This window comes from Nanorana parkeri, unplaced genomic scaffold (assembly GCF_000935625.1).
Source record: "Nanorana parkeri isolate BGI_ZX_2015 unplaced genomic scaffold, ASM93562v1 scaffold345, whole genome shotgun sequence".
Classification (NCBI taxonomy): Eukaryota; Metazoa; Chordata; class Amphibia; order Anura; family Dicroglossidae; genus Nanorana; species Nanorana parkeri.
In genome coordinates this window covers 1110625-1133243 of record NW_017306613.1, presented here as the reverse complement: position 1 = coordinate 1133243, position 22619 = coordinate 1110625, and the positions used below count along the sequence as shown (strand labels likewise).

Sequence of the window (22619 nt, the reverse complement as noted above, 5' to 3'; positions counted from 1 at the left end):
GACAGATCCGCTTTAGTCAACCCCCTGTGGCGCAACAGAACTTTTGCATTAACCCCTGCTTAGTCTACAGCAGTTAATGGATGGATTTTATTATAAACTAGAAAAGCTTTTCTACCAGCTTTAGATTGTAAGCTCTCAGGGGCAGGGCCCTCCTTACCATCTTGTCTTGATTTGTATTGTAAAGTCTTCCTTATATTGTAAAGCACTGTGCAAACTGTTGGCGCTATATAAATCCTGTATAATAATAATAGATGCCATTCATAGGAAGTTTAGAGGAAAACTGTATGCAGAGAAATACAAAGACTGCTGATACTGACCTCTGACTGGGAAGGATAATGCAGCTAGTGCAGCTATTTGCCACAGGTCTGTGAATCAGAAAGTATTAAAACCATTGGTTTAAAGATGAACTCCAAGCAGATGTAAAAGATATCAATTAATACCACTCTGTGTTTAATAAAAAACATAATTATTTTTTTTTTTTAAACAAGCAGTGGAAATGCCTAAATTTGACTTAGTATCACAGTTTGCAGTCCCTGTACAGCAAAGCTCAGACTAGGAAATGGAGAAGCAACCCAAGGAACCAATCAGTTCTGCTGCAGGGTACATGTGCTAACAAGAAGCATGCTGATAGCAAGAGAGCACAGAGTGACAAAGATGAGCATATCAGTCTGCTGCTCCTCATTTCACTGTTTATTTACAGCCTAGGGGATGGATAAGACCTGTAAAAGTTACTGAACTGCACCCGAAGAAAATCAGGTCGTCTTGCCAAAAAAGGCTTTGTGATTAGGGTTGCCACCTGTCTGGGATTCAACCGGACAGTCTGGGTTTTGAATGCTGTGTCCGGGTTTTATGGCAGCTGAAACCCGGACACAAAATTCCAGATGCTTATTCAGAAATCTCAGCCATTTTAAGGTAACTGCTGGTCAGTGTATATACCTCCGTTACATTGCTGGTCAGTGTGAATACCTCATTTACATTGGCGATGACTGAGAATACCTCTGTTACATTGGCGTTCAGTGAACATTGGTGGTCAGTGTATATACCTCCGTTACATTGCTGGTCAGTGTATATACCTCCGTTACATTGCAGGTCAGTGTGAATACCTCTGTTACATTGCTGGTCAGTGTGAATACCTCTGTTACATTGCTGGTCAGTGTGAATACCTCTATTACATTGCTGGTCAGTGTGAATACCTCCATTACATTGGCGTGACTGAGAATACCTCCATTACATCAGTGTATATACCCCCATTACATTGATGGTCAGTGTATATACCTTAGTTAGATTGGAGGTCAGTGTAAGGCCTCCTAACTAATTCTCTCCTCTCTCTCTCCTGGTTGTCTCTCCTCGCTCCTTCTCCTGGCTGTCTCTCCTCGCTCTCTCTCCTGGCTGACTCTCCTCGCTCTCTCTCCTGGCTATCTCTCGTCTCTCTCTCTTTCCTGGCAGTCTCTCCTCGCTCTCCTGTGTATATTTTCTCCCAAACAATTGCTGTACGGCACTAGAGTGTTCAGGTTTCGCTTGAAGAAAAGGTGGCAACCATGTTTGTGATGAATCTATGTGGAAATTGTAAGACTCAATGGACACAAATACAAATCCTTTGGCAGGTTAGCTGTTTTACTGGAGCTTAACACTGGGTTCACACCTAGGCGTATCGAATATGCGCGTTTCGTGATGCGCGTTTTTACAGCGATTCGCGGTAAAAAGACGCGCGACAAACGCGCGTTTCCGAGGGCTACTTGGCTGTATCCCAATGGAAACGCGCAACAAAAACGCAGCAAAGAAGCTCATGTACCTTTTCAGGCGTAGGCCGTTTTGTAGCGCGTTCAGATGGGCTGAAATACGGCAAGGTGTGAACCATACCCATAGAAAACAATGGGATTTTCATGTTTGAGCGTTTTGTAGAGCGTTCGTAGAGCGTTGAACGCGCTACAAAACGTACAGGTGTGAACCAGGCCTTTCTCTAATGTACAGTTACAGTCCAGCAGAAAGCATTTTAAAAGAAGAGTTCAGCAATGGCAGCCTATGTGTTTTCTGCACATAAATAAGAAAACTCTCCGCATAAATAAATGTTTGCTAATTAGCACACCCTGCTGTGGAACGTTTATAACAACTACCATGAATCTCACATTTGCAAAATCCGTATGTGACTCAGTACACCCAAAAATCATATTTTAGTTGTAGCTGGAGCCCAGTAGAATCACTCACCCTAGCCCCCATCCCAGCTTCTTTTATGTCTTAAGGAATCCTCTCCCTCCCTGACATAATGTTTACTAAGCAATAATACATGTCTTATTTCCCATGAGGATGATTACTTTTAGCCTGGTGACTGTTATTTTTAGCTTCCAATGGTGAAAACTGAGATCATTTCAGCAAATGAGGATCATTTAGTGAATTCAGCCCATAGTTTCTGACTGCACCTGGGAGTGCTGGATGTATATGAGCACCTTTGGGTGTTTACACTTATGTAGGCAGGAGTGCTAATAAATGTAGTGTTTTCAGATTGTATGCAGCCTGATGCTGATTTGTAGTTTATGTTCATTTGGTTTTCCCTAATTAATCTGTCATCATTTGCATCTGTCTGCTGCTGGGTGTACCCTGGTCACAGAGCAGAGCAACCAATGAGAGATTGCTATGAGTAAGTATCCCTCTCTAGCCAATCACTGTGAGGCTAATGGCCAGTGGTGCATGATGGGGGAGGAGATAAATACTCTATGGACTGTCTGAGATGGCTAGGCCTGAAGCCTGGGGACTAGCCATGTGCTTGCACTGGGACCTGAGTCTTGGGGTCCAATGGTCACTACTGATGACAAGGATGAGCATGACTGGTGACCTCTGCCTCAAGTACTGCTGTGCCAGCTGTTCTTCCTGCTATGAATGATTATTTCAAATTGCAAAAGCCAATAGCAGGCTGGCTATTGCACCCGCCCACTAAGAAGAGGAGCGGAACTGAGAGACAACTTTCACTCTCAGGCCTGCTCCTCTGCTCAGTGGGTGGGGTTTTAATAGCCAGTCTGCTATTGGCTATTTTAAATTAAATTACATCCACCTATCGCCTGCAGAAGCTAGCCAACAGGAGAATGGGGCCAAGCGCGGGGGGAGCAAAATAGTCTAGCACCGGCCCTGTCTACATCAATCTGGATGACCCTAACCCTCAACCTCTCTCCCTGAAGTTCTTCAATAAAGTTCTCAGCATCATATATACAGTCTGGACATCACTTTAATCAATCACCATAGAGGGCGGTAAGTGCTGATGGTCAAAGTGAGTGAAATGATTCCTAGACAAGAAGATTACTGAGTTGCGGTAACCCATAGCTACCAACCCTAGAGTCATGGTGTGCTGTGGATCCATCATAGAGGTTTCTTACAGAGGAAACACAGGAAGACCTGTTAGTTCTATCACTGTAGAGCACTCTATGGAGCCAGAGGTAGTGTTATCCTGAATTGGGTATCACTGACTGAGAAAAGGGTGACACTACACACTGTAATATAAAAATCAATTACAAATCCCTCCTTGAAAGTGGGGACCCCTCAGTGACAGCTGTAGACACCGGAAATCTCAGAGATCCCACCATTGGTGTACTAGCATATGTGGCACCTTAGCAAGATCATTTTTTTAAACACTTACCCCCCACCCCATACACAAAATATTAGTTGCAGTAATAAAGCCAAACGTTGGGCTTGGCCAAGTTTTGCTAACAATGGTAGGGTCTTTTAGGGGCATGGTTTAATAAAACCTGAGTCTAATAGACGCATACAGCACTCAGCACAATAATTAGAAGAAAAAAATTAAACTCTTCCATTAAATATGCTTTTGCAACCTACTACATGAAATATTCAGTGACTACATAGCAACCAGCAACTTTGTTCTCAAGTATGAATCGTCAATGGCTGGCTGCAAAAATACCACCTCCCTCCCAGCTTTGGTGGTCAGTGGCTGGCTCTAAAATTCCCCCCAGCTGTGAAAATACTCCCCAGCAATAAACTTCTGAGCATTGGTGGTCAGTGGTCACCTGGAAAATGTCCCTTATATTCTCTGGTTCTCTGTAAAAAAAAATAAAAAAAATCCACCACTTATCCGTCCTGCAATTGCATGCAGCGTGCACCAGAGAGCACATTCAATATGGTAAAAGTGTCCCAGGACACTGTGTGGAGCCGTCACTCCTCTGGATATCTGGAAGTCTATTCTGGACATCAGAGAAAGACTAAAGATAGCCACGGAGCAAAAGACAGGAACAAAATAGGCGGAGGGACTACATGACAGGGTGGACTTGGGATCAAAAGGAGGGGTCAAGGTCAAGTGGTTTTCTTTAAACATAAAAGGGGTACTTACCTGATTGGCTGATTTATAGGTGGTCCAGGAGGGGCTTCCCAGTGGTCTTAGAAGGCGGAGTTTTTCCCTAGTCAGTTGGAGGTAGCACACGGTGAGTGAACTTCCCGCCCACCCGCCACTTTATCATTTTGGTTGTCTGTAATGTTGGGTGTATTTACATGTATGGCATGGTCTGGGGGTCCTGGAAGGCAGTGTGTGGTGGTACGGTGGTGGTGAGGACTCGTCTTTGGTGTGCAGTTCTCAAGGTGGCGGAGTCAGCAGACATGGTGGACAGTAATAGTTGTAAAATGTCTCAATTCTGTGTGTTGTCCCTGAGTTGGTGCATTGCGGCTAGGGGCCTTGGTAATAGGTATGCAGAGATGGTTGTTGTAAGGTAATGGGGCCTTCACGGACCTCCAGGCATATGTGTGTGTGCATGTGTACATATATATATACTGTATATTTGGAATGTAGGTGTAGGTGGGTGTACATGGACACACACATAATTAGTTAATGAAGGTTGTATATGGATTTGTTAATGTTTACATATTTGTAATAAAGGGCTGCTACAGCCAATTTATATCCAATACTGTGTGGCCTGTTATTTTAGATAAGGGAAGGAAAAGGGGGGTTGTTGGTTGGCATAGCAGGGGTAGGTAAAAAAGAGAACCTAAGCCTTGTCCTAGTTAAGCGGCTTCTTTCAGTGCCAAGTGCAAGAACGCATAGAGCACTCCAGTACTCAGCACACCACAACCCCTAAAGCAATACTCAGTGGGTGTGTGTGGTAATCCTGGGGTAAAATAAGAGTTCCAGTATAGTTCCAGCAGCAGTATAGTATTACTGCACCTGTACTGCTGCTTTAAAAAAAATGGCACATTTACAAAGCAAAGCGCTATGCTGCAAAAAGGCTTAGCACTTTACTTCAGGACTCCAAAGCAATTGAAGCCCCATTCATTTTAATAAATGAGGAATAAATGTCTAATCACAAGACCTTTCAAAGTCATGGCACCACGATCTTCTCTTATCAGTGAATGTAATGCAGGCTCAATTTATGAATGACTTGTAAAATGCAGACACAGTTGAATAAAAGCATGGTGTGCAGGGGAGGGAGGATAATAATATTCACTCTGCGTTATTCATGCCCACTTAAGAATTTACCAACAATTACCCCAACAATAACAGAAGAGTAAACAAGGGTTACAAAAAAATATATAACTCTGGAGTGAGCAAATAATAATATTTGTTATACATCCCCCGCCCCCCACCCCAGACAATTAACCCAACAATAACAGTATAGTAAACAAGGCTTATAGCAAAACATATAACTCATCATTGTTCAGGGGTGCTATGCACCATGCTACAGTTCAATTTAAAGCAACGCAAAATACTACAGGTGGTCCAAAAGTCCATAGCCAAACATGAAAGTAAAGTGATATACAGTAAGTTGGATGGTATAAATCTGTTATAGTCTGTTGTTTTCAATGTATGTCTGTGTCATGGAACCAAGAAAGCAGGCACAAACTTAAAGTGCAGGTATAAAATATAAAATTAGTTTATTGAAAACAACAATAAACATAAATGCAAAAACAACAGAAAAAGTCCGGGACGTCGTCAGAGCCAAGCCAGAGGTTATGCCCCAGCAGGTATTCAGGCGAACCAGGTCAGGGAACACTGAGAGTAGGATGAACGGAAACAAAGCCGGAGTCAGGAACCAAGAGATCAGTCATCCAGAGCCAGGGTTATGCACGGAAATCAGAAACAACAGGAGCATACTTGGTTGATCAGAACAAACGCAAGGACGGAGACTGAATGGACAAGCTGATGGTTGAACAGTGAATTGGTGTTTCCATCATCACTCTGACAGGAATTTGTCGGGCGTTTTTTTAGTAGTTGCAGAATCATGATGTTAACGAGTTTGAGCATAAAAAAGCGCCAAAGAGGAACAATGGTGCCAGAGAGGTAGAGTGTGACAATGGAGGAAGATAAGACTCAAGATGGATTCCCCAAATGTTGACAGATGTTTACAAAAGCATGCAATTCAACACTTTTAACCACTTAGTAATTTCTATAAGTATTCTGTGACCATTGGTGAGACCCGGATTCACAATTTTGATCCAGAGACCATAAAATAATCAAAGCAATGGTAACATCATGGATCTCCAAAAAAGTTTAGCATCCAAGCCAGTGCTGATTAGGTGATGGTCTCTGTGTTCTGGGATTATGAGGACATTTTAATCATTGCCTTTCTCCATTGCGGACAGATCATCACGGGGAGTTACTATGCCTGCTTAATCAGAATACTGTGGAATGTGATTAAGGAGAAGAGGTGAGGCAAGTTGTGTCAAAAGTCTTCTTCCACCAGGACACTGTCCCAATGTGCAAGTTCTTGTTGCTTTGGCTGCCATTATGGAAACAGAGTTCAAACTAGTGGATCACCTGTCTACTCAGAACTTACACCCAGTTGCCACTACCTTTGCCAGTAAGGAGTTTTGGAAGAAATAATTGAGTCATAGATGGTGTTGTGGAGAGGTTTAAGGGTCAAGAGGGTCAAGAGGAGAGTTGTTCCCTGGATGGAAACAAAATGCTTCAGCATCATATGAAGAAGTGCACTGAAGCGAAGAGAGATTATGTTTAAAATACAAATATTTCATGATTCTGATCCTTTTCTTTTTGTGTGAGGTTATGGATTTTTGAATCATCCCCCTATGTGGGGGACATAGAAACCTTTCATAAGCAGGCCTGAACAAGGTTACTTCATCTTTGCATAAAAATGGACCACACACTTCAAAACTAGCCAGAAGCTGAATAGCATCATAATGCTGCTCATTAGTGAGCATGGCTACTTGACCCTGCTGACCAATAGGAATCTATTCTTTCTTCCAGAACACCTTCCTGGTAATCAGAAAGCTCAGAAGAGCCTAGTTTTTGAAAAGAATACGTCAAAACAATAAATCCAAAGATATAAGTGGAAGTTATATGAAAATCTCAACTTTTCCTTTAAAAGTTATTTCTCCTAAACCCCACTATTGGTACTTAATGTGCTGGGAGGTCTTACTGATCAACTGGGAGGTTTAGGAGGCTGGAGAGGTGGGTTGAAGCTCATCTTTTTACTGGAGTCAAGATCTGAATATAATTTTAGCTGTCCACATCTCTGCCTCTACTGATTATGTAAACATGGGGGTTTTATAAAACCCTGTGAAGCAAATAACGCCTTCTCTTATAGGGTTAAATCCGGGGCTAAATCATAACATAATTCAAACACGGCTATAATAAATGTGCCCATGTTACATGTTTTTTTGATACAATAAACAAGTCTGTGTTATACAATTTTATACTGCACTATAGACCTCTAATATATACCGCAGGTAAATACATATAAATTGCTGATGCTGGAAAAGTGTAGTGTGCCTAAAGCTCTGTATGAAATGTGTCATGAGCGCTCTGTTTATTCACTCACTGAATAGCAAAAAATATCAATATGTGAAAATAATGTAGAGTTCATCAGAACTGCTTCTACATACAACAAGGTGATAAAGAAAAATGATAAATGCAAATAAATGCAAATAAAGAAGGATCACAAAGTAAACCGGAGATGTCATGTGGGTGTCTGAACGTTGTTCTGAAGCTCACACGCTCGCTCTTGGAAATCATCAGTTTTGATCTTTTTATTTACCCAACCCCAGAATGGCACAGATAGCAGCCTTGACTAAGGTAGTTCAGAGGTCCCCATTATACATTTCAACCCCTTTACAGCATCAACCCCAAATCCTCACCCTGTTCTCAATAATAAAAACACACCAAGAGTGGAGTTCAATGGCCACAGCAATATTTTATTAACAAAACCAGTATAAATAACGTAATTATAAATAACAAAACAGTAACAAACAATGACCAGACCATACAAATTGACAGGTTTCAGGTTCTTGAAGGCAATATGAACCATAAATAAACTTTGCATCTGCAGCCACATTTTGTTCATGATGCCCCCAGCTGCAATACACTGCCTCGGGGACAATATTTATTGACCGTAGACCCACACTGGTCCCTACTATCCAGTCACAACCGGTGGGCTTCACCACATGGAGGACACCCACACCAAAGATGGGTTCTCCATTAATGTATCAATAAACTCCAGCAGACAATAAATGCCTTCAAGGATCCAAACCACTAACCAACTGCCATGACCTGCTACAAGCCAATCTAACATGAACGATCTCAGGGACGGGGGGGAGGGAAGATCACCCCTGGTCTGCCAATCTCCAACTGGACCTGTGTGACTCCTCGCGGACCACCCTCCAAATCCCCTCCTGGCTGACCTTTATCGCCCAATCCGGTAAGTGCCCTCCCCTTTAACCTTTCTTTAACAATTCCTAGCCTGGTTCCCCTTCGCACCCTTGCCATGTAGGTATTCCACTCATTCTTTTCTTTTTTACCTGGCTCCAGGTAAAGACCATATGAAAAGGCAGCAGACATTGACAGCATATCAAAAATGCCAGCAGACAGGTAAATGCGAGCTACAGCTCGCGGTATACTGAGCCTAGGGTGACGGGAGGACGCTAGTTTGTGTCCTCCCGCTACCCTAAGAAGAACTATGGGGAAAAGCCATAACCCCATAGTTCTCCTTTAAGGTCCATTCACACTATATGAGTTTACCAGCATTTTTCCCCGCACTGGATGAACGTTGGTAAATGCAATGACACATAGAAAACATTAGTGTCATGTCCACACTACAATGCTGTCATGTTTACACTACAATGTTTTGATATGCATTGCGTTTATGTGCGTTAAAATGCAATGTATAAAACAAGTCTAAATGTATCTTATTATTATTATATCATTATACAGGATTTATATAGTTTGCACAGCACGTTACAATATAAGGAAGGCATTACAGTTTAAATATAAAATAAGATAAGATGGTAAAAGGGCCCTGCCTGTGAGAGCTTACAATCAAAAATTGAATATACATGCAATGCAAACAAAAATAATTTTTTTTAAACTTATAACAGGAATATATTCAGAGGAAATACACCTGTAAAATGTTTATACAAAAAACACAGCTAAACATGTATAAAATGTGTGTCAGAGCATATGAATGCATATAAACGCAAGTCAACATAGATGTTGTCACCATTTTGTGTGAATGGGCCCTTAGTATATTACAGCAAGCAAACATACAGTACATGCTCTGTTTGCAGGCCCCCAGTCTTCCAACGAGCTTCAGGCAGCCTGCCTAGGTCTCCGTGTGGGTGATCCAGCGCTGCTCCTTCCTGCCTTCATGTAAGGCCACCTAAGTACCTCATAGATTCTGATGAGTCTGGGCTTGGTTTTTTTTCCCAGTTCGCAACCCCCTCCTCCCAGCCCAATCAGTTGCAGATAAGTTTTCTTCACCCTACAGCTTTATGCCACAAAGGAGTGGTAAATGCCCTGCCGCAACTTCTGCCACTGATTGGGCCAGTTCGCACCAAGCCTAGGCTCATCTCTACTCTTAGCTTTTAGCTTGCATATGGCGACATAGTATAAAGACAAGCTGCTGATCATTTTCCATCATGTACATAAACTAGATGGATTGAAAATTATGATCTTGCGTGGATTTTTTTCTTTTTTTTTAAACATTGCATAGTTAGTGGATGGGTTAGAACCTCTTTCAGATTTTTATTGTTGTCTCTATTTGGAAGGGTTGACCTCACTTGCTGTCCCGGAGACCATTGTACTGGAACATAAAAGTGAGAGGAAATCTTTTAATCTCTATATTTTTTTTTGTGTGTCCTTCTATATTTATATAAGGCTGCATTCACATATAGCGTTTGTGGTTCCCGCACAGTTTTCCACGCGGAAGACTTTGTTGGGCAAAAATGCTAAAATGTTTTAATCCTGACGCTAAAAGCTATTAAATACCCGCGAACGTGTGTAATCCGCCGGGTTACCGCGATTAGACTATTTCAGGGGCCGCACGGTTTCGTACCGCGCGGTCCCAACAATAGTCTAAACAATGCACATTGAAGTGCATTGTATTCTCTGTTTAGAGCAGCTCAGCGCGTATCCATACAGCCGAAGCCGCTCAGGTGTGAATGGAGCCTAAAACTTGGTGCTGCTGAAGTTCTGACAAGTGTACAACAAAGAAAGAAACTGTTTAATTGACTCAACAAACATTTGATACTCTAACCACTTCTGTGTTCCGTGCAGAGCAATTTCTTGCACACACATGAATAAATCAGAATTTATGGCTAAACAGCTTTAAACCTCCGAACAGTTATATAATTTCTGAAAGCAGAGGCCCTGTAGAATAAATAAATGCTTTTTTTAAATGTCATACGATATTTGCACAAATGTTTATCAAACCAAGGGGTCTATTCACGAAGCTGCCGAGGGCTCGGCTCAGCCAAGCCAATGCATATGCGTTCGGCTCGGCTGAGCCGCTTGGCCATGATCGGGAGCTGTACGGGCTATTGTGAATAGCCCGTACAGCACCCCTTCGGTTCTACTGAACCGAAGGGGTCCTTTGGCCGAAGCTAGCCGAAGCTACGGCCAGATCCTTCGGCAGCTTCCTGAATAGACCCCCAATATTTTTCGGATAAAGTACGCTCAAAGGAATTTTAGCAAACACAAACAGGATATAATACCCATTTATTTGTAAGTATAAAAGATAGGGTTATGTCGGGTAAATAGATACCAAACATGTCAAGCCTTAAAATTGCTTGCGCCCATGCAATGGCAAAAACGAAAGTATCAATGGCTGTAAAATACTGCACCAGCCATGATCTTATTATAACCAGGGCAGAGCTGTTAATATATGTACGGTGGTCCTCAAGCAGTTAAACCATATGAAAGAATAGGTATACCCACCACATGTAATATCAATACAAATAGTTATTTATTACATATTGAAGAGGGACACATCATCAAAAGCCTTGATTAGTTCAATAAAATACTCCTTTCACTGACCCCTATTCCACAGAGACAAAATATTTCTTTCTGATATATCATCTCATGTATCCCTTTAATTAATGCTCATATCCTATTGAATACACATCAGTAAATTCTCCTTTATATGTGAGGATCAAAGTGTTCATCAAGTCTAATCCACAAAAGGCTAAAGTTCAGCATATATGATGGAATTATTCCACAGAATAGCAAAGACATCCACTGTTCCAACTGTGCTGTAGTTAGAAAAAAATTCAAATTTCCAAGTGCAAATGGGAAAAATGATTGATGGTCACAACCACGGGAAGTTAAGCTAATTTCTGACCACAGACACGCAAAGCATATGCGGGCACTGCAGTCATACTGGGGTATCTGCCTACATGTGTCCTGTTTCCGTATATGTGATGTATAGTTCAATCATATCTTAGGACACGGCAGTCATACTTTGATGCCTCTGCCCAAGTGCTAGTAATGTATTGCAGTTTCTTCTCATATTTATGCCAAATCTGCAGGTAAAATGGTTAGCATTCCTAATGTGCATGTAAATTTTACGTTCTCATCATGTTAACAAGGTTATCCTGCTTGGTACATATCATGGACCAATAAATTGCTACACGGTTAATTGGTTAGTGACTAAATTATCTTTATGTGGCTTTGTGCTTGTTGTAGGGATAATTACACTGTAAATTCCGTTGGGACAGGGATTGTTACACATGAATAATACTAGACTGTATGGTGATGCTATATGCTGGTGTTAGAGAAATAAAAGGTGGTAATACCGACAAGCAGGGATCTTACTAGTATACTGAAACACCCAGGGTACCCTGGGCATGCCAATAGGGTAAGTGGGGTTGTACTTTGCTTGCTACAGGAAATGGTAGGTGTAACTGAAGAATTGTTTTAGGTTGCATTGTCACATTGTGACCAATCATCTTAAAGGGGATCTTGGGGTAGAAAGTAAGGTTAGCTAATTAGATCCAGGTCTCCTCCCTATGTAAAAATCGCTGTATAGTAATATAGAAATAATGTATGTGTACGGAAAAAGGTAGATTATATACTTAACTTAATGAGTTCTTCTTCTGCCATGCTCCTTTCAGTGAGATCCTATCAATGATGAGGATCCCAAATCTCATGAGAAGATGCTCTTGCACTGGGCTGGAGTGTCTTATTGCAAGATTTGGAATACCCACCTCTCCCCAGGAACTAGAGTAAGAAGACAGAAGAAGGTGATAAGATAAGTAGATCTAACTTTTTTCATTACAGGTACATTTTTCAGAGACTATCAATCGGCAATTTTCACAGATGGAGGGATCTGGATCTAATAAGTGGACCGTGCATTTTAATGCACAGTCCGCTTTAAGATCTTTAAACTGCATTATATTTAAAGTAGCTGGAATGCTCCCCGTCCTTAAAGTCTCACATCCTCTTCTCTCTGACAAGGACTCAGAAACTTCAAACCAGCAGGCGCAGTCCTTCCTACCTAGCAGCATCAGGAGGCTATTTTAAGCAAGTCACATGCAGGCATACCAAATCATGCTTTTAGGTGCTCTCAGTTAGTTGCTTTTGTGATGTGTCTGTCATGTGTTGATTGCATAGCCTTTGACATGCATAAGGACATAAAGTAAGTGTGTGCTGGGACTTGTAGTTCCACAGGGACAGGAGAAATGCAAAGAAAGGGTGCTAAGACTTTTAGTTTTACAGAGGCAGGGAAAATGCTATATTTGTATTTCTCCTGCCTTTTTAACCCCATAAGGACCCTTTTGCTGCCAAGGCCTTTTGTTTTTCCTTTTTTTGCACACATGTTATAACCCACATTTTAGGCCTGAAAGTTACTTCAATCACCAAATTATATATTTTCTGAAAGCCAAGACCCTGTAAAATAAAATAGTGGCAGTTGCACATTTTTATGTTGCACGATATTAGCGCAACTCTTTATCAAACCCAAGCAGTGGTCTCTCTGCAGAGGTCCAACACCCCCCCTGCTGAGTCAGAGCAATAGCTCTGCAGTCAGAAAAACTCATGCTCGCTGCAGATTAGAAAGTTCTGGCTCTGACTCAGTTGTATCTCTGAAGAATGACCACTAATTCCCCATAAAAAAATCCTTCTCCACAGCATGTTGGCAGGCTCTTCTTTTTTTAAAAAATAAAGTGAAAAACATTCACACCTTTCGTTTTGATGCTCCTGAAATGTCTTTAGCTGATTTACCATTTAAATTTTACTTATCTGCTTGAAGTGACATTAAACTCAGGAGTTACATCCTAAAAATGCATTCAAGTATCTTTACTATTAACAAACATGTATCTTATTTGTGTATCACTCAGCTGTAGACCCTTAAACCATCTCACTGTCCTTCCTTCTGGAGGGTGGCTACTTATATTCCCCATGGTCCCTGTGTGTGTTGTAAAGTAGCCACCACTCCAAGCTTGCTCGGATGATAGACTACAATCTGAATACAAATTAGTAAACTAAACATGAGATTGTAGTCTATCACAGGAGTGAGCTTGGAGCGGTGGCTACTTTACAACACACACAGGGACCATGGAGAACAAAAGTAGCCCCCCTCCAGAAGCAAAGACAGTATCAGCACCAATTCAGAAATGATTTAAAGATCTACAGCAGAGTGCAGACATCTCAACTCTCCCGGATGTTTCGGCAGTCTCCTGCTATTAGATATCGGCTCCCGGAAAGATATTTTCTCCCAGAATGGTTTACTCTGCTGGATCTAGCAGAGAAAACCTTTCCATGCTGTCTGTTTTTTTTCTTTTTTCCGACATTGGGGCCGTCAGAAAAAAAAAGTTAAATCGGCATAGGAACTAATAGCTAGATTGCTATTTCAATTTGCAATAGCCAATAACAGACTAGCTATTGCACCCGCCCACTGCTGCTGTCAATCACAGATACTGCATTCCACTTTCATTTTAAAGCAGACTGCAATCCAGAAAAAATAAGATTAAAAAAAAAACGATAGCCAATCAAAACAAAAGATAAGACAAACCAGAGATTTCTCCCACAGTATTTTTTTCTGCCACTAATTATCCTCGGTCTGATGGCCAGCATCATTCAACTAATTTCCTCTGAACCCAGGTCATTTTGGTCCCAACCCAATCTGTTACTTGTCAGTGAAAAGAGAAGCAGCCCAGTGACAAGCTTATCTCTCTGTCACTCCGATCTCTCCTCCTATTAGCATGCTTCTTGTCCGCAAATGAACTGATTGGCTATTTGTGCTCCCTCTTCCTCTTACACTGCTGTACAGGGACTACAAGAAACTGATATTAGATCAAATACAGGTGCTTACACTGCTTGTACTAAAACAAATTAATGCTATATTAGTGATTGCAGAGTGGCATTTAGTCATTTTATAGCTGCAAAGAGTTCAGTTTTAAAGAAATGCATCACAATGCAAATCAAGTTACAGAGTACATGTCTGTGCTGAGCCATCTTACTAAATGGAAAGCTTGTGAGCAGAGCATAATGGCATTCTGTAACTTGTACTGAACGCTCCTGTGTTTGCAAAATTGTACTGTATTGTTGCATACTTGCTGTTGTCACTATGTCGCCCAGAAGAAGGGACCCTGCGTGGCCCCGAAACGTTGGCTGTTTGACGCATGTGACGATTCAATAAAAAGTGCTTTACTTCTTGCACATATCATCGAGTGCTGGTGACTTCTATTATGGACTGAAAAATTGTACTGACTTATGGATTCATCAATTCTGTCACCTCTGTTAAGTTCCCAATAAACACACAAACTGCGCGACATGGATTTATTTAACCATATAACAATTAACAGTTACCAAACATAATAACCAAGGTAACATACCAAATAAATACCCTAAACGACTGTTGGTTACAAGAAGGGGGTGTCCATCACCCAAAATAAGGCCTTTACTAAATCCGCCCCTTGTCCCAGCCAAACCCCTATCACCTCGAGGACCGCTCCAGAATTAACGAACACCGAATTCCCAAGCGGCCAATACCCCATCAACAGCTGACATCAATGGGGGAAATACCAGATGCCCCTCCCCCCCATTTTTGTGACTGTCTCACATTTTACAGACCCTCAAAGACACCCTAACCTGCCAATCTGCCATGACAAACATCTATTTCAACTGCCATCAACAGTAAATAAGGAAGGGTGTGCAGCTTAAGGTAAGATCTGCTGATTTCTCACTTTTATAACCCCTTCCCAAGGGACAATTCCTTCCCCCCACTCATGTAGCCCCTCCGTTCATTATCTCTGGGTCTGTCTTTAAAAAAAGATGAACTGTATCTACAATCCTGTGTCCTAATTATTTCCCTTATGCTACTGTTAACTTTATAAATAATTATTGTACTAGACAGGAGTGAGTCCTTTATGCAACTGGGCCCCATTGCAGTGACAAGGCCTGTTCCTACTAATAGGTAAACTCTTTCTAATGGGCCCTTGAGCAAGGAGGGACTGGGGACCTTTGGATTACACAACCAAATGGCCCTTTAATGGTAGGGATAGATTTATGCTGGCTAAATAAAGTGTACCATGGTATTGCAGAGATTGGTGGGCATGGCAAGAGGGGGGGGGGGGGGGGTGGTAACATTACATCTCAGAGCCACAAAGGAAGTTGGTGCTGGAAGACTTACTTCTGCCATATGCTGTGCTAGTAGATCAAAATAAGGGAGCAGTAGGTCAAAATAAGGGGGGTGATACTAAAGGGCATGGTTCAGACACACATTTCATTGGCTTTCTCTGCAGCTCCCACCAGATGGTAACATTACATCTCAGAGCCACAAAGGAAGTTGGTGCTGGAAGACTTACTTCTGCCATATGCTGTGCTAGTAGATCAAAATAAGGGAGCAGTAGGTCAAAATAAGGGGGGTGATACTAAAGGGCATGGTTCAGACACACATTTCATTGGCTTTCTCTGCAGCTCCCACCAGATGGTAACATTACATCTCAGAGCCACAAAGGAAGTTGGTGCTGGAAGACTTACTTCTGCCATATGCTGTGCTAGTAGATCAAAATAAGGGAGCAGTAGGTCAAAATAAGGGGGGTGATACTAAAGGGCATGGTTCAGACACACATTTAATTGGCTTTCTTTGCAGTTCCCACCATATGGTAACATTACATCTCAGAGCCACAATGGAAGTTGATGCTGGAAGACTTCCTTCTGCCATATGCTGTGCAAGTAGGTCTAAATAAGGGAGCAGGTAGCTATATAATGTCCTCCATGTTTCACAGGTGCTGCGCTGATCAATGTCTGAATGGTGATGTATCTCTACTCAGGGCACCAACCCAAAATATCTTATTAGTACTGGCCCAGGGGGCTATTGCCCCTCTGCTCCATAACTGCTATGGGAGATCTTTCTATGTTCATCATAAATACATCAGCATTTTATCTGAGCAACTCCCAGACTATTCAGTGAAACTGATCAGATATTTGTCTATGCACAGATATTATCTATTTTGAAGGCATTAAAGTGTAAGCTTCTCAGGGAGACAAAGGATATAACAGTATATTTGGTGGTTGTCCAGTGGAATAAGTGTCTGCTGTATACCGTGGGATAACAATGGCAGCTGTCATCTTTCAATGATAAGTGTGGATAATACCTGTAAAACCCTCTCTATTGTAATGTAGCCGTGTTAGTTTTGTACGCTGTCAGCGTGTGTGTTCTTAAAGTGTACATCACCATAAATGATTGATTTTATCTCAGTGGTAAAGGCTCGCCTCATGATGGCAGTGCACAGTGGTTCAATATGATCATTTCCTGCCACTCACTATATTGCTGGAAATATAGAAAGCAAGGATAAGCAGCTATAGGGAAAGGAGAAAATGCATAGCTTGCAGGAAAAAAAAAAAACAATCAGCTATAGGCAAAGTAGGCTCTTCGGGGAACAGAGAAAGAAGCGATGATAGTGACCTTTACAGACATCAATAAAACAATACCTCTAAAAAGGAGCATTTTCCAGAGGAAACAGAATATCAAAAAATGTCTGTTGCTAAAACAGCAGTGAACGCAGGAAGCAGCTTTGCAATGATGAATATAGAGGATAGAGAAACTTACATGAATAAACTCTTTTGAAGTGTGTGTAAAGCCAAGAATACAAAGCATACAATCTATTAGCTTAGTCTCCATTAAACATGGTGTCCATTTTTCATTGTGGTTGTAACTGGTGATCTTGCCACTAAGCACCTGCAGATGCACTTCCTGCCAGAGGGTGACAACATTTTTACCCTGTGCTGTGTGCTCCTGAACCAACACAGTGGGTCTGAGATCCACCCACCACTCTGCAGCTAGGATGTAGGAGCATGTACTGTAGATGAAAAGATCTGACACATGCACAACACTGGATTTTTCTCCTAAATGCTCTTTATGCCCCATGTTTTTTACAAAGGCAATTACATAGGCAAATTTAGTCCAATGCTAGTGGACCATTTACAGTGAAAGTATCATTAAAAATATTATTTCTTTGCCCACATATATGGATACTGTAAAAGGTACTGTAAAATGTAGAAGAAATACTGCTTAGCAATAAATGTATCATTACTTATAATAGGATCAATCTTATAATGTGTTCTGGTCGATCATGATTTCGACCCGGCAGGTAGTTCATCTGCCTGCCAAACCTCTGTCTGTGTCCTAGCAACCAATGAGGCTGTGTGGCTTGCTCAGAGTCACTGCTTGCCAGGAAGCTAGCAGCTGGGCTAGGTTAGGATTATAAACTCTAATGACATCCCAGTCTTAGTATTCTGCATTGCTGTAAATTGCTTTGCTGAGATTTGTAATCATGAAGGTGTGGATTGGATTCTGTGAAGGTGGCACTGGTCCTGAAATGATCCAGTGCTGCCTTCAAAGAATCTAAGGGTTAGTAAAGCTTTTAAGACTAAGTTTACTTTTTCTGACTATGTTTCATGTTACACCTATACTCTGGGCAGAGAGAGGGCAGACACACTGCAATGGTAGTTTTTGCTTTGCCCCGCGAAAGGCTTTACAGCAGAACCCTTTTCAGTGCACTCAGGGTTGTCTTTAATATTGAGTGGGCAAACATTTTCTTGGGGCCCCCCCTCCCTGCCATGCAATTTGACTCTCCACGTGGCGTACAGCAGGGGTGAAGCAACACTATGCGATTCCAATCGATCGCATAGTTAACAAAGCGGTGCTGCATGTATATCTTTTGTGGACTCAAGGGGCAGCTGCTTTGGGCCCCACAACAATGACTGGGCCCAAGGTAACTGCCCATATTGCCCCACGTTAAAGACGGCCCTGCCTGCACTGCAAGGGTTAAGTGCTCATTTGTGTCTAAGTGCTTAAAAAAAAGGTTATACTCACCTTATCCTCGGAGTCGGACGGCTCTTACACCAGTCTATGGAGCCTCTCTCTCCCCCTCCTCTGCAGTGGTCTGAGGTCCCGTAAATCATTACATTCTATACATTGTGCATAGACGTGAGGACACTGAGGAACATTCAGAGGAGACAGGCTTCAGAGATTGAAGAAGTAGGCAGTCGGCTCAGCAGTTCAGGTGAGTATAACCTTTTTTTTTAGCTGAACCTGTTCTCTGTGCAAAGCACAGGCTGTAATGGCGGCACCTGGTCCTGCAGTTACTTTCCTTTCTTTCCTTCACCTCTCTGTTAGGCCATTTGGGAAGAAGGAGAATGTGGCACATGCTTCCCTATGTATGAGTACAGGGTATTCAACTTCACTCACAGTGGTTAAATGGAGCAGCGAGGGGAGCCAAGGGAAGTTGAGTTTGTGCTGGATGGGCAAAGGACATTTATTTCGAAATAAAATCCATAAAATAACCCTCTTCTTTCCCTTTAAAATGGCTCCATGCATCCACATCTTATCAGCAGTAACATTGCCAATGAGAACTGACAGCGCAAACGTTTCCCTGATCCTTGTGAAATGCACCTTAAAAAAGCCAGAGAACTAAGACAGATTTATCACATAAAGCTGTGTTATTTCATGCCACGTGTTATGGTAATATTGCGTGGTGCTGGTCCTTCCCTCGAGAGCATCTAAAATAATTCACTGCTTGATTAATCTGCTTGATAGAGTAATAATACATAAATAATGTTTTCTAGAGAGGAAAAATAAACTCTGGATGATAAATCTGGTGGGAGGTGATTTTTCTTTGAACAATGAATTCCATTCTCTGGCGGAGCAGAGATGCTATTGTACTGTAGAGCTTCTAAATCAAATATAATTGGTTCGACAGGGGAAGATGCATTTTATTGATTTGTAAATTAAAAAGCAGTAGTAGCGTGCAAATGAACTCAGCCAGTAGAATCCTGCATACATTGAAAACCTAAGTTTAAGTAGCTTTAAAAAGCCTGGAAACGTAAGTGGTAGAAAAGGTTCAAAAAAATGATACATTTTTTAAAATTTCCATTTTACAGGAAAGAAAGGAACTAAAGGGAGATTTTCCTTCATACGGCTCAAAGTAAAAAGGATTTGTGCTTCTAAATGTCTAATGATAGATGTGTCAATAGATATCGAACGAAGCGTTACCCTTCTGCATTATCGCAATGCAAGACCGACCAGGACAGCTTTTAGCATTTAATATGACATGTTTAATGAACATTAATTAAGACAGAAGATAGCAGAATCCTCCAGGCTGACGAAGAAGGAGCTTTCTTAATTATATCCGGGGAAAATGAGAGAAGGCGGTGGGGGGGATTGTGGACAGAAGGCATGAAGATGGAGGAGAGACAGACGTGAAGAGACAGAGTGTTGGTGTGACTAGAATAGAAAGGTGAGGAAGAGAAAGAGAGAGTAAAATATGGTTGTGGTAGGGGAGGCATGGAGAAAAGCAGAAGACTTGTATTGGAGAAACGTGGAGAGGGAGAGAGGTACAAATGAGACAGAGAAAGGAGGAGGAAAGTGAGATAGAGGAAAAGAATGGAAACTAGAACAAGAGAGAAACTAAAAAATTATACGTGAGAGAATGGAAGATATAGGTATCATTGAAGCTGAACGTCAGCTATAAAGATTTATATATACTTATATTGCTCCAGCTTGGCACAAAGTAAGTATGCATAATTTATCCCTGGGAGGGCCACGGGGACCCTTTAAAACACTGAAATAGCTGCAGCTACTACAGAGTATTACAGCATCTTATAGGAACAGCGACTTCCCACCTTCTGTGAAAACACAGGTGTCACTCACTTAGCACAGCGGACATTCAGAGAGTGCCTAGTATTTTTTACCAATGAATACTAGGTGTTTTCTGAGTGGAGGAGGGGTAGTGACATCACAGTAGCATGCCACGTCCAATCAGAGAACGGCAAGTATTATTTATTGAAATACTAGGTGTTTGCTGAATTGCCGCTGTGCCGAGCAAGCGACCCTCTGTTTTTTGCAGCAGATGGGAAGTCAACCAGCGCAGTGGCTGTACAGGATCCGGAAAACTGCAGTAGCTGTTACTACTGCAGTGTTTTACAGGATCCCCTTGGCCTGAGGATAATTTATGCATACTTACAATGTGCCAAACGCGACCAATATAAGTATATATAAATCTGTATAGCTGGAGTTCCATTTTAAAGTGTATCTATAGCCAAAACATTTTCTCTTCTTGTGGATAGAATAAGGATGGCCTTTTTTTCTTTCTGTACTGGTCCAATTGGTGAGATTTCCCTTAATGTCCAGAAGGCACAACAGGAAATAAGAAGAACTCTCCCCCAAGTGTGGAAATTCCCATTTTAGACAGTTGACACTGCCAGATCTGTCCCCATTGCAAGATTTCCCATCACCACCTGTTATGGTGACAACTGTAACATTTTTGATTTCCCATCACTTTCTGTGTAGCATCCCCCTGATCCCCAAAGGCATGTGTGGGACCCCAGAGGCAGGGTGGGTTGACAATTCACCTCAGGGGTAAGTCCTTAGCTGGTTGTGGGATGCAAATGTAAAGTTGGGCACCAGTCACTTTAAGAGGTTTTAATTATAATTATTTTTTTGTTCCAACAGCTCACGTGGGAGAGAGGGTTAAGGGCTATAGACCCTAAGGACATCTCAGACACCAGATTCACCATTTCCCACCTTCACAGTGCAAAGAGCCTTTAAGCTGAATGTGCCAACACTGTGTATGACAGAATTTAGCTGGTTACCAGACTTCATCTTGTTCTCCCAGGAGAGTCACCAAGGTTTTGGACTTCACTCAGCTTCGTCTTCCAACACTCTCCCCGCCACTCCTTCATAGGAACAGCTCCACTCCTTCTGGGAAACTACCTCCAGCAAGGCAATGTGATCTCAGACCTAAACCCAGAGCTTACAGCATAGCACATTGGACCTTTCTAGAAAGCAGTCCTAAGAAACAGCCACGAATATTTATGTCCTCTTCCACTGCCAATGAACCTCCTAGTAATTGGCCAGGGAGATACAAATATTGATAACAGCATTGTTGGATGTTCTAGCTCTATTGCCAGGTCACACCCAGCAGCAGGCAGGACAAAGCGATAACACTGGGCATAGGGGAAACCAAATGAGCACATAACTATTAAATAAGCTTACACTAAATATAGACAAGCTGAACTAAATTTAAGGGGTCACACCACTTTGGGCAAGGTGGCTACATTTGTTCCAGTTGTCAAAGGACAAATAGAGAAGATACCAATAAAACATGAGAGTGGTTCTATCCATTCCCTACTCTATCCAACACAAAAAATAAAGTTTTGGTTATAGGTATACTTTAGGCCTCATTCACACGAGAAAAGGCCGGCACGTACAGCTCTGTGCTGCGTGCATGGCCGTATCGGGCAGCTCCCGGGAAGGACAGGTGCTGCGTGTGATTAGTACGCAGCCCATGTCCTTCTCCATTGGAGTACGTGGCCATACGCCACTGTGCGCTCACCCGCCCTGCACGTCCAGGTTCCTGTCTGCATCCGACCCAGGACACCCACACGGACCTGCACTTGGGGTGAGCGTATGGCCGCGTACTCCCATAGAGAAGGGCAAGGGCTGCGCACTAATCGCACGCAGCACCTGTCCTTCCCGGGAGCTGCCCGGTACATGCAGCACGGAGCTATACGTGCCGGCCTTTTCTCGTGTGAATGAGGCCTTAGAGTATATATAAGCCCTTCAATGAAATAGTATGAAATGGTAACTTGCAAGATCTTGTGAGGTTTGAATGTATTTGAAATTAATTGAATTTACACTTGGTGATTTTCCATTATTAGCCCAATCTGTTACTTCCTTAAAGGAGAACTATGGGGTGAGTGCTTTTCACTCACCTCATAGTTCTAGCCGACCTGTGACACATACCGGCGTTCGCTCACCTCTCGATCCCGTCACGGCTCTCTGCCGTGACAGGGGAGGGGCTGGATTCCCCCCTCCGATCCGCCAGCGCTGACTGGCGGAACGGACGGGGGAGGGGGCGGGGGCGGGTACAGCTGGCTCTGCCTCTAGATAGGCAGA

The 22619-nt window shown here is 42.3% G+C and overlaps 1 long non-coding RNA gene across 1 annotated transcript in view; it reads left to right on the top strand.

Annotated features, from left to right (window-relative positions):
* Positions 1-7387: 7387 nt before the first annotated feature.
* Positions 7388-22619, top strand: part of LOC108788708 — a 19611-nt gene continuing 4379 nt past the window's right edge. The window contains exons 1-2 of the long non-coding RNA XR_001941353.1: positions 7388-7400; positions 17422-17424. This is a non-coding gene — a long non-coding RNA (uncharacterized LOC108788708). The remainder of the gene's footprint in view (positions 7401-17421; positions 17425-22619) is intronic.